This window comes from Struthio camelus, chromosome W (genome assembly GCF_040807025.1).
Source record: "Struthio camelus isolate bStrCam1 chromosome W, bStrCam1.hap1, whole genome shotgun sequence".
NCBI classification, from domain to species: domain Eukaryota; kingdom Metazoa; phylum Chordata; class Aves; order Struthioniformes; family Struthionidae; genus Struthio; species Struthio camelus.
In genome coordinates, this window is record NC_090981.1 from 35,202,109 (window position 1) to 35,214,846 (window position 12,738).

Genomic DNA, 12,738 nt, shown 5'->3' on the forward strand with positions numbered 1-12,738 from the left:
CAAGCTGCAGAACCTAGTGCTACGGCACTCTCAACAGTCCTGGCTCCAGTGTGTCCTGGGAGTAGGATAGATAGTGACAGTGAGAAAGGAAGCAGTGCCACTTCTTCCAGAAGCGCATCTTTCTTTCGAAAGGAATAATAGTAATGGTAAAGTTAACGTCCTTGAACAGGAGGATAATTAGGGATTCTGCAAAATTCTCGTCACTTAGAGATTCACTTTTTGTAAAATTAAGGCTGAGCTACTGGAGAACAGCTGAAAGTTTTTCCATGTTCATCCAGCACTTTTTGCCTTTCCAGCGGAACGTGCATCCTGTTCCTCCAGATATACCAAATGGAATAATGACATTTTTATGTGCTACATTTACCATCAACATAATATTGTAACACTTACTCTAGTGTACAATTGTGTACTGCGGATATAAAGAGAGAGAAGGATTCTTTATATGTATGCTATATATATACACATATATATACACGCACACATCTAAAAACTGTATACATACATTTTCACGCTTTCATGAACACAGAAAGTCACTCTGGGGGGAAAAAAAAAGCTGCACAAAAGTATAGGCCAGATCCTAAGCTGTTATGAAGCATACAAGCCTACAGATTAGATGGGAGTTAGCTATGCAGAATCTAAATTTGAAACCTTCTTCTGTACATTCAGACACGAGGAAGAGGAAGAGAGGGCCAGCAGCAGTTTGCTATCGAGACCATCCTTTTAGAGATCTCTCCCTGCAACCCATGGGAGGGTGGTTTCAGCGCTGCTCTTGAAATGCAGATCAAGTACTATTGCTAATACACATTCTTTCCCTTTCAAAAATTTCACAGGTTCTGAGTCATGGTAAGAGCAAAACTTCTTCTGGCAAAACTATTGTGCTATCTTTCTGTTACCTTTCTGTTCAAATCCGTCTGCAACTAGTAAGCCAAGAAGTCTAGGGACTTAAGCAACGGCAAAAGCTGTCATAAATGTGTTTCATTAACATCCATTTCTTAATAATAAGCGAGCACAGGGGAAAGTAAGAGAGAACAAAAAAATAGACAGCAACTTGGTGTTATTTTAAAGGAAGTTAAAAAAACCTGCTTTGACAATCTTTTACTCACAATCAGAATTCTGAATGCTTTTATGAGTCCAGTCGCCTCTGAAACTGGAAAAAAAAAAAACAAGCAAAAAATCCATCGCTAAGGATTTGCGCTATGATATTTAGGTTCACATGAGTTTTGGTTGCCAAGGGCAAGGCTTGGTGTGGTGACTTGAAAAACAATTGAGGACCTCTGAGTCATCTAAACACCTTCTAAAAGTACAGTAAAGAAGAAAGCAAGGCGTGACTCAGAAGTATTGTTTTTTTTCCTGCCATTGCTCTGTTCAGATTGGAGGCTGCTGCAGGGCCTAAAAGAGTTTCTGAATAAATTAGAGCTTCTCCAGCAGCTTGTTCCAAAATCCCTAAACAAAGTGACATCCAAAGTCCCCTCCCTTCCTGGAATTAGCCTTCTTTATAACGCTGCCTCTACTCTTGGGTAATTGGGTACATGTTGGGAAGGTTTTCTGTTAGCATTTTATGACTGTTTACAAATCAACATGAAAAATCAGGAATAGAAGTGCATCATTAACTGAGATCTATACACTACCTGGGAAACATAGCTTGGCCAGCTATGATCTCATTCGAGGTAGATGTTTGTCAGTCTCCAAAATCCCTGTCTCCAATATCCATGAGTGGTTTGTAAGTGTCACTATCTAGTTAGAAGGGGAAGACATCTAAAAGAGTAAACTTGTTTCAAGAAAGGCATGTGGGCAATTAGACAAGGAATTTTTGCCTACACATGTCCAGCTTTAGCCAATAGCAAGAGCTTCTGTCTGTAAAGAGTCAGAGCACTAAAAAAATCATAAAAATATATTTTTATGGCAGAATAAATACATCTTGTGAATTGGAATTTCCTGCCTCTGGTAAGATAAGAACCTAGTGCTATTCTTCTTTAGCACGGTCAGAACGTTTCCTGTTTTTGCAGATCATCCAAAGATTTTCTGTGTCACACTTAACATGTTTTCCAAGTCAAGTTGGCAAAAGGGTATTTTAAGCAAAGTGCAAAGCACAGTAGGATGTACTATATAGTGCCATCTGCTGAAAAGTGAAGTGCTCCCACATAAGAATAGAAATTTGTGCATTTTCCATTAATGCAAAAAAGATTCTCGAGATGGCATGATATTTACTGGTTGTGGATAGGTCCCATTCATCCTCAGTGCCTCATTTAGAACCACTACCTCAATTTACATGATGAACACGAACAGCCAATTCTGAAGTTGATGGCATTGTAAATGTTAGTGTGAACGATTCCTAAAGAAGACATTTGAACACATATGGAACATATTTGCAACACCAAGATTCTACACCATTTAAAAGATGCTGCACCCATCCTAGAAAGGGATTGATTTCAAGCCCAGAGAACATGTGAAAAGAACCTGGGCAGATGTAATTTACTTCTTTAGTTTTCTTATTCCACAAAAGCCATTGTGTAGCCATCACAACAGGCCTGTATTCTGCTCTGTTATTTCAGTCTAACATCAATTTTTCAGATTCCCCTGAGGTAGGCACTTTGCTGACTGCTTTTATTAGCCATTTTTAGATACTTGGTCTTCGGCTTTCAGATAATCACTGGGAGTCCTTAATGTGTAACATGATGAAGCAGCCAGCAACTGACTAAAGAGCTGACCAGTCAACACACAGCATATTATTTACCACTGAAACTGTACATAAGGCAGAAAACCCTTTTGCCTAACCATAATACTTCTAAGTAGCAGGACATTTCTTAGAGAGAACAGCTGTATTTTATGAGATAAGGCAGAAGGTTTAAATTTGAATTTTGCATGAAAGTCTTGTCTGCACAGGAAAGCTCTCTTACTTAAGAATTTAAGCAGATATAGTTATAACAATATAAACCCATGTGTAGAGACTTATTTTGGTATAAAACTTGCTTTTGAGGTTTTTAGCTAATGTTTTTGTGAGAGGGCTTAAGCTACATCATAGAAGCAATTCATATCAAAATAAGGCTCTCCTTGTGCAGACCAGCCGATAGAGTACAAAATGCTCCTAGAATTCTGTTACCCTTACTGGACGAAAGTTTATTCTATAAATTTATTCTATATAAACTTTATTCTGTAAGTACAAGTTTATCAATCCATCAGAAGAGACCATACACTGATTCTAACACTTAGGTAACTAGCTGACCAGAAATGCAATCATGACACCAAATTTTTTAAAGTTAGACTAGAAAAATCCCAAGGAAAAATTATCTTAGGGTGACAGTCACAGATCTGAGACATGTATGACCAAACTATCCGGTAGACACCCCAATTTATGGCAAGTTTACTTCTTGCAAAGGACTTAAGATGTTCGTAATATTTTATGCTTTCTATTGCATCTGCTTGTTTTTGTGTTGTTTACTTAATGTTGACTTGTGGTAAATTCCAGGAGAAGCACACTAGTGGACTGGAAATTGAACAATAACTTAAATATAGCTTCATTCACTGAGATCGAATGGACCAATTCAGATGTCATTCTCTTTCAGTTTATTGCTCATCCTGTGGAGCGTTATTGTGTGGCTGTCTTCACAAGGGTATAGTTGCAACTTGTATCCTCGAGGGGCCTACAGGCAGGGATGCTGAAACAAAGAACTTTGAAGTGGATAAAAAAACCATCAGGTCTTGAACCAGAGTCTGAAAGATTACAGGCATGGGTGCGGCTGTAGAACGAGCTAGACCTTTCCAATCTTTATGCAATACAGGGACTATCTGTTGTATTGAAAATTCTTTCTTGTTACGTGCTCTTCCTACCCTTAAACTTGCACACTATTTTGTTTTGAAAAGCCTGTTTCCAGTGACTGTATTCACATATTGGTCCAACAGTTCGCAGGTCTGGCAAGTTAACCGCATCTAGTTGGAATCGATGATCAGTCATCATCTGCTATATGCGACGGGCACCAAAACTCTGGTTAAAGGACAGCTGGAATCAAAAACTACAACTCCACAAAGGAGTTGGATTCTAAGGATATCTGAATAGGTGGCTTTCAGAGAAAAGGAGAGAAAAAAAAACAAATCAGCTCCAAGCAGTGATTTTACTTCTGCTATAATCAATTATTATACAGTTCCACTATCTTACTGTTTTCTTTTTGTATCTGTTTTCTCTACTCTCATTAGATTTTTATGCCCAATTATTTTTATTTCTCTGTGCACCATTTTTTCACTGTGCTTTCAAAATAAAGTTCTTCAGGCACGTTACATAGTTGCAGAAAATGACCCAGGGAGAGGCCCAAAGTCAGAATCTCAAGTGTTTCCATAAAAATCATCCTCTAAATCTTACTCCTTGCCCAGGAAAAATGGAACAAAACAGTAGAGTATAACACCTGAGAAACTAAAAATAGATTACAGATAAACTAGTCAGTTTCGACTTCTTCAGGATATCTTCTGTAAAATAAATGTGTAGCAGTAAATACACCTAGATGAGGTGAAACCCCTACAAACACAAAACAAAACACAACACATGAGTGTCTTTCCCTGAGAAAGGATGTGAAATATTTTAAACATGTTTTGAGCCACTGTGCTGCTGCCAACCCTCCCCATTTTACTATGATTGTCTTCAGGTTTTAAATTTCTTATCAACAGACGATGGGAGACCACAGACTTTAAAAAAGTTTCCTTATGCAAAATAGCTGCCATCTCTGATAGGTATTATTGTGATTAAAAGCAGTCACACGGTTGCCATTCCCTCTAACCGATCTGTACTTCTGCCAGCAAACCTGAAATAATCTGAAATGTAAAAACAGAAGTTTACAGCACAGTGAAAGAGACAGCTAGAGAATGAGGAGGAAGAAGAAGAGCAGCTCTGCGAGACATGCATGTGGAAACATGCAGTGAGGGAGAGGAAAGCACAGAGCAGGAGAAGGAGTTAGAAGTCCTAGAGCAATGAAAGGCCAGTCTTTGTTGTGAGGGAGGAGGGATGTCGTGCTGTGCAGCCTTACAAAAGGCAATATTGGAAACGCTCATGAATGCATGGTAGTTTCTCAGTTGAAAGGGCAAGCAGAGGTTGAAAAGCATCCCAAATGGAGTATTTAGGTGTGGATTTCTGTATGCATTAAACATTTTCATATGTTCTAAGGGAAAAACAGTCATGGAGCCACACCAAAAAACATGATTAAAAAGCCCCCACAAAAACACTTGTGAGGCAGAGAGATCTCTGCTTTGGAGACAGTACACATTGTACTTCTTCCTTCTCTCCTTAAAATTGACAAGTCTTTCTTTGCACACAGAAAATCCAAGGCAAAAAACAGTTTTCCATTCAAAAGTGCTTTTTAAAAATTGTTTTTCATTAAACACACATCAGTATTGACAATCTATTTTTTTTTGAAAATAGTGTGGAGAAAAACTATGTTCCCAAACATTTGATTCTTCTTTTTAAAATAACTTACTGGTGGGGAACTTAATTCTGAACAAGTGGGTAGGTTAATTTGGTACAGTAGTTTATAGCTTGTATATATTAACACTGTACCTAAAGTAACTCCATACAATGTTATATAGCAGAAAACATTTGCCTATACCCTCATATTTCCTTTTAGCTGTAAAAAGGAAAGATGCATTTTGACACTGGTGTTGGCAGCAGTGCTAAGCTTGTAAGAACTTACACGGGACAGTCAAAAATCCTGCAGGTGGGATCCACAAGCGCATACAAATCAGAGGAAGGCTTCCTGTTGCGCAAGTTGAATAACCACTCCGTTCTACCTCAGGCCGACGCACAGTCAGGTTGAGAATTCACTGCATTTGATACTGGGTCATGCCCAAAAGCCCGGCTCTGGGCAGAACATCCTTTACCAGGAGCGTGCCAAGAATGAGGCAGCTGGAGTGGGATTTGTGGCAACTCTGTGGATCCAGAGCCCTGATGCCAATTTAACTGTTAGCACTATGAGCTCACTCAGGCTAAGGGAACTGAAAGAAATTAAAGCCACTTTTTTAAACTCATTATCTTCAGCTGTGCTAAGCACAAATTTGGTGCAGCTGAGAATCTGGCCTTCTGTGATTAAAGCCATTTCCATCAGATTGAAAACGGAGGCAAAACTAATAAGAAGAAAACAAAAGAGAGTGTGGAAAACAAAAGCAATGTGCTTTTAATTTACTTGTGTAAGGTCCAAACCATGTGCTGTGCTGTGCTGTCCATTTAAGTGAAAAGGAGTCTCTGACAGTTCAGAGCACTGCAGTTTTGTGAGAAAGCCATGCTATCATCTCACATGTGGCACACCTGCAACTTTCCATATTTCACGTTAGTAACTGCGTATTCCTAGAATTTTGTCACAGTTTGTGTTCCTTAGCTTTCGCGTTTCTCAAGGTACAGCAGTGGGTAAAATTACCTCTATTGCATTCCTGTGGAAGACGCCTGTTGCCACACTTGACATTAATTTCTCTGCAGACTATAGTTAAATGTAGCTGTAGCTGATGTAGAGTACATTTTTGTAGGTTGTATTTTTGTAATCTCCATGGTATAACCGAAGCACGGTCTGAATGATGGGACACTTTCTCTGTCCATCTAGCCAAAACCAGATAATTAAACAACATTTGTAATTCATTTGAAGTAGTAAAGGAATTTTTTAAACATTAACACATGAATTCTCACAGTACTCCTGCTACTCAGGTGGTGTTACTAATTTGAAAACAGTAGAATAATCTGATGAAAAAGAAAAAAGGAAAGCTTCTAAATGGTAACAAAAAAACTTGAGCACTATACTCTAAGATTTTGATTAGAAAATTCCTGAATATGAATGAGTGAAGAAATATTCAAAAATCGTTTCATCCCCCTAAGGTTTTCTTGTAAGCTTTCCAGTGCTTCCTACCCCTTTTCCCTCTGGAAACACTAAAGTGGGGTTTTTAAAGATGTTTTAACATTTCTCTCTAAATCACAGAAAGAAAAAATGCAGTTACGATAACAAAAAATAAAGAGAAAAATGTTTTCTATACTGTAAAATTTCATTTTTGGCCATTGGGCTGTTTCGCTTTAGCCAAACCAGTTTACTTTTTTCAATGTATTATTTTATATGAAAAATTCCTTAAGCACTCATGAATAAAATACTGATTCTGCTTAAATCCAAATATATTATCATCAACTTCAGCAGGCCTATATGCTTTATAGAAAAAAGAAAGGGGGGGGGAATAAAAGAACAGACAGACTTTTTTGCTTTAGTATCGCAGGAGTAAGTATGCAGTTGGACGCAGAGTGACAGCCCTAATACATATGAAGAAATTAGTCATGCTTTAATCAGTTCTTGGATTTAAAATCTGAACTGTATACACAGTTCTCTATATATTTCTATATAAACTACTTTTCACTATTTTTCGCTTAATACAAATTTCTGTTTATTTCATTTCTATGTGTCTATGTTTAAAGTTTAATGCTGTTCTCTACAGCTTAAGCTTCGTGTGCCCTTTCACCTTTCACTTTGAGCTATTGTGTAGAATTTCACGTCTTTAAATCTTCTGAGCACTGATTCACACATCTAAATCTCCAGCAAAGTGCAGGCTTAAAATGCATTGTTCCAATCAGGAGAGAAACTTTGCTTTTATAAAGTGTGAACAGCTGTGCAAAATACTGACTTAATGTTAGAAGTAACATCAAGAACATGTTAAGGGCTTTTGTTCTATGAAGTTGAACTGTCCAAAGTTTGACAAGCAAACAAACCAGAGGAAGAAAAGAAATTAAGTAAAGATTATACCTTCATGTATCAGAAAAATATCAGACATTAATATTCAGATATTTTGTGCAAAAAACCGAAAATGTTTAGCGTGTTTTATAAATGGATATTTTTGTAGAGTTATACAACATATTTACAATTTTTAAATTATTATTTTGCTTAGATTTGCCCATTAATCAGTAGGTCTTGGGTGGAAACATTATCCATACAGGGCAATAAGGATTCTGAAACTGTCTTTCATGAGAAAAATCACAGTTTAAATTAGTACTGTGGAAGCATATTGCCATTCGTGGAAGGAATATTTTTGAACCGCTTCTAGTCTCTGAGACATCTTACTATGAGAAAAACACAGGGAGCCTGTTAATCAGAAATGGACAAAAGGACACTGCAGAGAAGTTTTAGCAAAGTTTTTTTTCTCTCCTTCAGTTTCAGAGCAAAAGAAGCTGTTACAGATTCTATTTTTCATATTTAACATTAAACTAGTATTCCTGTGGTGTTATTTGTATCTCTAGCTAGTTCTCATTTAGATGCTCCCTTCATGTTCATTTAAAAATAGTCTCTTCCTCAAATAAATTGACAAGGGAGGACCATAGGAATTTTCTCCACAAAATGTTGAAAAATATGGATACGTAGAAAGCAAATGTAATGAAGAGGATGCAGCAATGCTGGTTTTTGTGGGTAAGCAATTGAGAGGAAACAAGATGGTTGTTGGAGCTCTGGGACATTTGTGGTACTGAAAGAATACCTGCCATAGAATGTAACTACAGATAGCTGTTTGCCACGTGTAAGGCAGTGGCAAGCCCTTGAAGAAGAGAAATGCACTAAGTTACACCATTCTTATTAATAGAGTGGAAACATCTTGAAAAGATTATTACATGAAATAATCACTTAAATACAGCATTCTTTCTATATTTTCTAAAGTTACATGCGCAATAAAGAGTTATTACTTCTAAGTATACAAGACTGCAAACAGGAAATTGGTGAAGAATAAGCTTTATATACTAAGAAGCTTAGATACTGCAATCAGTATTGAAGCTAGAGACTAAGAGATACACATAGAAAAAACAGCTACATCCTGTAACACATGGCATTTAACACATTTTACACTCAAAATTGAATTATACAGAAATTATACTTGATATAATATATTTAATTGGTTGGTGAAAAGTTATGGTTTTAAAATAGCTCTTAGGAAATGATCTCTGGCTTTTGAAGACAATATTATTTAAATATATATGCATATAAAACACTAAATACATATTCATGAATTTATAGATATTTTATAGCATGCCAAAAAGGAAACATCAGTCCTGTACTATTTCCACTGACTCCCCTGTAAGCATGAACAATCCTATGCGACTTCGTATGATTCACAGATTCTGTAAAGAAAGAGCTTCTCAGGTAGGGGTATTACAATTCGTGAGGAAGGTGCATTAAGCTAAATTTTCTAGTCTTGTTTTCACTGCAATCAACTAATTTGTGATCTATAATTAGATCATATAAATACCAGTGCTGCCAATACTTAGAACGGGATACTTATTTTTTCATGTTATTTAATGTTACTTACATAATTCCAAGACTGCTTCTCTTTCGAAAACCATAAAGGCAGATGTTATGCTGACGTGTGGATGGTACTGAACTTTGTAATGAGATATGGTGTCGCTCCTCTTAAGATAACGGTTAGTCTTGCCTGTGCATTGTGGAACATTACTTTTCACAAGATTTTGTTTTAAATAATATTCTCTTCACAGTCCAGTCTCTAGAAGAAAACAAAAGCAGCATACGGAGATTATCTTAGGTGAGATGATGGAGAAACCTAGGAAAGAATAAGCCAAAAAGTATCTTCTATCCTTGAACCATGATAGTAAAGTGTTGTTTTTCTAGCCAGATAATTTGCTAATTTTATGAAGCATCATACACATCTATAATGCTGTGTAAACAGGAGAGAGAAAAATCAAATTTTTGGAGCAGGCCATCCACTAACCTATATCTTCCAGGACAAAATTACATTGCCTGATCAAAACAGTTCTTTAAAAATGGAAAAATCTGATCTAAATTAAAAGCATGGATCATCATCAAGTACTGAAGACTGACATTTTTGCTATTTGTTTTGCTTTGATATTTTTCAGACATGACATATCTGACCGATCCTCTCAGGCCTGTACAGTCCACAAATCAGGCAATGCCAGGAAATGAGCTAGTAGAATCTTCCAGTATTTATTATCTAAATACTTGAACACACCTTTCTGTCTCATAAGATGGTCTTATGAAGCAAGCTCCTCCTACTGCAAAAAAACATTCTAGGAAAATTATTCTTTCCAGCAAATTCATCGAGGTTGACTTTTCGGTGGCCCAGCAGATAGATTTTGCAGAAAGATATTCTACAGCAGGACAAGTGAGACAAGGAGATGCTCTTAACTTTCAGCCCAGCCTCAGCTCTTTCAAACTTTTATTTTATCTAAAAGTATAAACAAACTATAGAACAACTTTGGAAAGAAATATACACTAATTCCTTAATTACACACGGGCTAAAAACTCTGCTGAAGAATGATACAGCTCAGGGTCTAAGGTAGCTTCCTTACTCCATCCTCCAGCCTTGCTCTTTGTACTTTCTAGCATCCACGGGTCTTCCACTGTGAATTATAGTATTTCAGTTGATACAATCACCTCTAAAATGTATATCAGATGCTCTAGCTTCCTATTCTTTTACTTTCCCTGATACTTTTCACTATTGGATTTGATTCTGCAGTTATCTCTGCCATCTCCTAAAACGGATTCTACTAGAAGATAGACAGGTCTCGTAAATGTTTGTATGATTTCAGTTCAATTTATAAGTGTATTTTTCAGATATGCCTTCAGAAAAATGAGTGAATCACCCACTTGTTTTACTCAATGTAAAATTGCATGGGATAGTTTCTGTAATGCCCCAAGAAGACTCAGAGTAATTAAGGGCTTGACTAAGTTATTATTGATATTACATATGAATATAAATTAAGGTGAGAGAACCTAACAGCCCTCATAGATTTCTATAGATCAGAAAAAAAGGATATACACAGGTCTAACAAGTCTTCTACTGGATGAAACCAAGAAAAGGTTGACAAGCTAACTAATTGCCATCCGAGATCTTTATCGGAAGTTCTAAAAAAGTCATAACATACTTTATACTTAACAGATAATGGAAAAAATATTTCATGCTCATATGATATTGAAATTAGTTACAAATCAACGCATCCAAAGCTTGAAGGATACCTTTGGTATCAGGTAGTGCTAACTCCTAATAGTAGGACTCATTCACCAGTTTACTCAGACTGCTGTGTTGTTTCCTACAGGCCTTCAATGATGAAGACTTAAAGACTTAAAGACACATAAAGAACATCTCTATCTCTCAAAATCAAAAACAAGTTTTCCTCATAGCTCCACCATATAGCCATTTTGTAAACCTATGCATATCCTAACCCATACAAACCATTCAGTTTAAACAAACAAATAACAGAGGGCCTGATCATCATTTGCACTGTCCTAGAGAAGGACCATCACATCTTAAACATTCTGCCTTGATGCACTAGCCAGGATAAACAAGATCTAAGAAGCAGAAGGGTTGGAGTTGATAACCATAGAGAAAAAATGTATACATTTTTATAAATTTATATTCCAGTTTTTAGTGTTTTATTTAAATACTTCAAATAAAACAAAAGATATGGTATTGTGGAAGGACTGGTTCAACATTTCATCATATTCTCTTTCTGAGAGAAGCTATCAGAGTGCTTAGTGCATTAGTTGCACTGAGCGGTCTTACATGTCTAACAGTGTATATTAATGATGCGTTTTGGGTTACAATCTGCTTGTATGACTACAAGTTTGCGGCACTGACAGATGGGAAAAAACTTACTCATTTCAATGGATTTAGTTCACCTCCTTTGCCAGCAAGGACTGTTCACTTCAGTGTATTTTTCTGTTCTCTTATCCTATTTAGCATAAATGCTGCAAATGATGGAACATTAACCACTTTGGAAGACCATAACATGCTGCAGTGGCTTGGGATGCTTAATGGCTTGTATGAGGTTTGTTTCCCAAAGGATGAATTCTAGGAAGCTGTGCAGGTCTTTGAGTTTAGGAAACCTGGTCTGATTGTAAATAAATGCTTCTTTTATGCCATCTCTTCTCCCTAGTAAGGTTAAATTCTTCTTGTAATGCCTAGCAGTCCGGCTGACTTTGGCAAGGGGTTTTATATTGCCACGTATCTTGCATAACCAGCTGAAGAGCTTGTGGAGCAGTGTATCCTGTAACACCTCTCACTGCATTGTGTCCAAGAGCGTAACTGAGCTCAAGGGTTTTGCTTGAGGCAATTAGTAGACAACTACACATGCAGATGTGTAGCACCCCCCTAATGCTTTTAAAATAGACCCATTGTACTGTTTGATCATTCTGGAGTATATTTATGTGCAGATTACATGAGAGGGAGAACAGAACATATTACAGGAAGTGAGTTCCTTTATACAGCTTGTTCCCCTCTGTGAATCTTTATTAGTGGAAAAGCTGCAGGCAACAAAAACAAGATAGCCTGGGACTGTGTTTGATTTTTACTTAAGAGGAGCCTTATACCATTTCCAGCAAAAATACCTTCTCAAACTTTGATGGAGAAAATTTTCCTTGGGTAGATGATGTATAGTAATTTTTGAAGCAGATAATAAATATCTTCTCTTACTAATGCATGCCATTTTATTAGCTAGATCAATATTGCTGTAATTTCTAGCCATTAGCATCTCATTGCTGTATAGTACATAAAAATATTTACATTAACACTGATCAAAATTGCAACAGCCTGTATTAAAATATGAATGACATATAATCAGAATTTTCTGTTTCTACTGCCTCCAGTTATTTGTGACCCCAGATATGAAGTTCAAGTTTACACTTAATAGCACAATTATGTAAATCTGTAATTCTAACACTGAATTACAGCTGGTAATGATCAATAATTATATTTATGTATGATGTGAAGTTAATACTG

The 12,738-nt window shown here is 36.7% G+C and overlaps 1 long non-coding RNA gene across 2 annotated transcripts in view; it reads right to left on the minus strand.

The window, feature by feature from the left end:
* Nucleotides 1-6,417: 6,417 nt before the first annotated feature.
* The window catches only part of LOC104150203 (uncharacterized), a 35,446-nt gene continuing 29,125 nt past the window's right edge, over nucleotides 6,418-12,738 (minus strand). For both annotated transcript variants that reach the window (XR_011137590.1, XR_011137589.1), the window contains exons 5-6: nucleotides 9,295-9,486; nucleotides 6,418-6,568 (exon numbers count right to left, since the gene is read on the minus strand). This is a non-coding gene — a long non-coding RNA (uncharacterized lncRNA). The remainder of the gene's footprint in view (nucleotides 6,569-9,294; nucleotides 9,487-12,738) is intronic.